This window comes from Epinephelus lanceolatus, chromosome 1 (assembly GCF_041903045.1).
Source record: "Epinephelus lanceolatus isolate andai-2023 chromosome 1, ASM4190304v1, whole genome shotgun sequence".
Classification (NCBI taxonomy): Eukaryota; Metazoa; Chordata; class Actinopteri; order Perciformes; family Serranidae; genus Epinephelus; species Epinephelus lanceolatus.
Genome location: NC_135734.1, coordinates 50,679,337 through 50,682,436, shown reverse-complemented (window position 1 = coordinate 50,682,436; position 3,100 = coordinate 50,679,337). Strand labels below are relative to the sequence as shown.

The window sequence follows — 3,100 nt, the reverse complement described above, 5'->3', positions numbered from 1 at the left end:
TTGTGACATGGCTGGACGTCACCAGTTGCAGCGGTATGACATGAAACACACGTAATCTAAAGTCACTATAGGGCACGTGGGAGGGGCGGTGGGTGGGTCTAATAAACCTCGGACTTTCACCTGGGAGCCTGCTGTTTGCTTCCTGTATGAATGTAGAGCCAAAGCATGATGTTATTTTCTTAACCTAAGCATGTGCTGTTGTTGTTCTGGTGTTGGTAGCAGCGTCCCAGAGTGTCACCTGCAGATGGGGGAGGATGCCCAGTGTGTAATATGTAGATGTGAAAGTCCACTGTGACGACTTGGGGTGAGACCGTGTTGGTACACGTGCTAATTCTGGTGAAGAATGGGAACAAGTCACATCTTCTGAGAAGGATTAGTTCAAGTACAACTCTGGCCGAGGGTGCAGTGTGTATTTGTAGTGCTGGTCTTGGGATTTTGACTCTGTTTCTATTTTTTATTTATATTATATTTGTTTCACGCCCTTTACTTTTCTCTGTTTATCTCTGTGTGCCTCTGTGCTGATGCAACAGCTGAACTTAAACTCTGAGGATCAGTGAAAGATTATTTTATTTGACCTCAGTTTGTCTTTATAAAGAGACACAAGAAAGAACAGAGCAGAGTCACACGGACAGATTACATCCACTCTCAGACGACGGCTGATTTATAGGTGTTCGATTGAGAGAGACAGAGAGACAGAGAGACAGAGCCGCCATCACTGCCATTCAGGAAATTCCAGTCATTCTTCAGTAATTCCTCCTCTCATTGCTCATGACTCTCTGCAGTTGCTTCTCACACACACACACACACACACACACACACACACACACACACACACACACACAGAGCCTCCCTGTGTGTCTCTTGTCAACACCGCGTCTGTCTTCCACCTCTCACCCTTCACCTCTGACCCTCCAGCAGACTTAATAACAGGAAGTGATCGACTCCCTGCTGCTGCGGTGGGAAGAAAAACGAGGCGAGGACAGCGTTTAACTGGTGTCACACTGAAGAGCAGATTCGAGTCACCCAAAGCTGAAATACACATTAGTGTGTCGATTCAAGTCAAGCTGAGACTGTTAGTAGATTCACTGATTAGTCGATCGTCAGAAAATGATCAACATATCTGATCTCCTCAGTTCTCAGAGTCAGGAAACTGAAGCTCTTTGTGTTCTGGTCTTTTGGACAAAACAAATAATTTTATAAGACAATTTTAATTATTTTTCTTCTGTTTATTGAGTTTAAAAGAGTGACATAAATTATCAACATCTCCATGCTGTCTAGATGCAATATGTGTATTTTCAGATTTTTGTTTTGATAACTGAATTTTTTACAGTGGTTTGAAATCTGCTTTTCCATGCATGGATGGCTGCTAAACCTGCACGTCTGGCTTAGTCAATTTGTGAAGCTACACATGAATTGTCACTGACTAATTAGCTCAGTGAGATAGAAACTGATTCTTAGTTTCAGAGGTTGTGAGTTCAAGCCTCAGCTGATGCAAAAGGCAGATTGTGTTGCTAAATTCCAAAATGTCTTCCAATTCTTCTGCTTGTTGCTCAGAATTGCCTAAAAATGCCCGGACCCGACCCATCGCTGCGCAGCAGCTATAATTTAATTTTAGCTTGATGGCACGGATGAGAAATGAACCCACGATATTTGGTTTGGAAGAACAGTACCCTGCTGCTCGGCCACAATGTCTCAACGCTTGTGCAAATCTAGGTTTTCCAACTTAACACAGGGCTTGGAAACTTGTTTAGTTCTACATTCAACCTGGTCGACTTGTAAAGAAGTCCATATTATGCCTTACAATATGCAGTGAGATTGTTTCCTACGGCACACACTTGTAACAGTTTCACGACTCCTACCTTCAACAGACATTTAATGAAGCAAAGTAACGCTACATTTACGATGTTGGTGATAACACGACACACCTGCACCCAGCTAATCCTAATGACACACACATCAGCTCATCATCAGTTCCTTAGAAATAAAGAAGCCTCCTGGATGAGCGGTGTTTCATCACATCATTCAAGAAACTCAGTCCAGTCTACCAAACAGCACTTTGGACTACACTTCTGAGACTGAAAGAGGAAGCACCAAAGCTTATCAGGCATGGATGGGGTTCGAACCCATGATCTTTGGTTTACGAGACCAACGCCTTACCACTTGGCCACCACGCCATACTGCTCACCAGTAATCTACATCATGTTGAGTGACATAGATTACTTGAATTGGTGCAGAAAGGTGATATACAAGTGCAGTATACCACTTATCTTATCTTATCTTATCTTATCTTGTTCAATGCTGAATCAAAGTAGGTAAGTGACCCTGAGGAACACCAGATTCACTGTGAGATATTACAGCACAATATGAAATATAATAAGAAGGGTGTTGAGGCAGGTCCTGCATTGTTACCAAGTCTTTTATATTTTTTGTATCGTAGTCTCCATCAGCTGGACTGACAGAACAGAGACAGACAGGAAACCCACGGAGACAAAGGGACTCGATGCAGCAGAGGCGCCGCTTCACTGCTTCACTGTTACAAACGGAAACTTTTAAGGCTGTTGTTTTTCTGGCCACACCCCATCATGAGTGATGTCACCTCTGAGGTTTCTGGCTCTCAAACTGCTGTTGGAAAAGTATCAAGTAAACATACATGACAAATCTGTGTTTGCATTACCGTGGTTAGGTTTTTTTTTTGTGTGCTTTGATTTCTCTCTTAAAATCAAACAAACGTAAACAGAGACGTTCCCGCCGAGAAGAACCTGAAGGGAACAAGCTGTTTTCATCAGTGCACAGAGTGTGTATTTGTGTTTCAAGACGTCATGTTCAGAGTGTAGTCGGTGTTCTGCCAGTAATGTGTTGACGTCTGATGATCAGGAGTCTGACAACAAAAAAAAAACCTCCCAAAACTTTCCTGAAATCTCTGATGCTCACATCAGTGACCCCCGGTGTGGTTGCACAACAGAACAGCAGAAAAGTTACATATTTCCCCTCATGACCTGTGTGTGTGTGTGTGTGTGTGTGTGTGTGTGTGTGTGTGTGTGTGTGTGTGTTTGCTAACCTGTTTGTTTAGCACTTTGGAGAAAAATTACAGTGTGTGGGG

At 43.1% G+C, this 3,100-nt stretch overlaps 1 non-coding gene across 1 annotated transcript; it reads right to left on the bottom strand.

Moving 5' to 3' along the window:
• Positions 1 to 2,102: 2,102 nt before the first annotated feature.
• Positions 2,103 to 2,174, bottom strand: trnat-cgu (transfer RNA threonine (anticodon CGU)). Its single transcript has one exon. It is a non-coding gene; the product is annotated as a tRNA-Thr (tRNA).
• Positions 2,175 to 3,100: the final 926 nt, after the last annotated feature.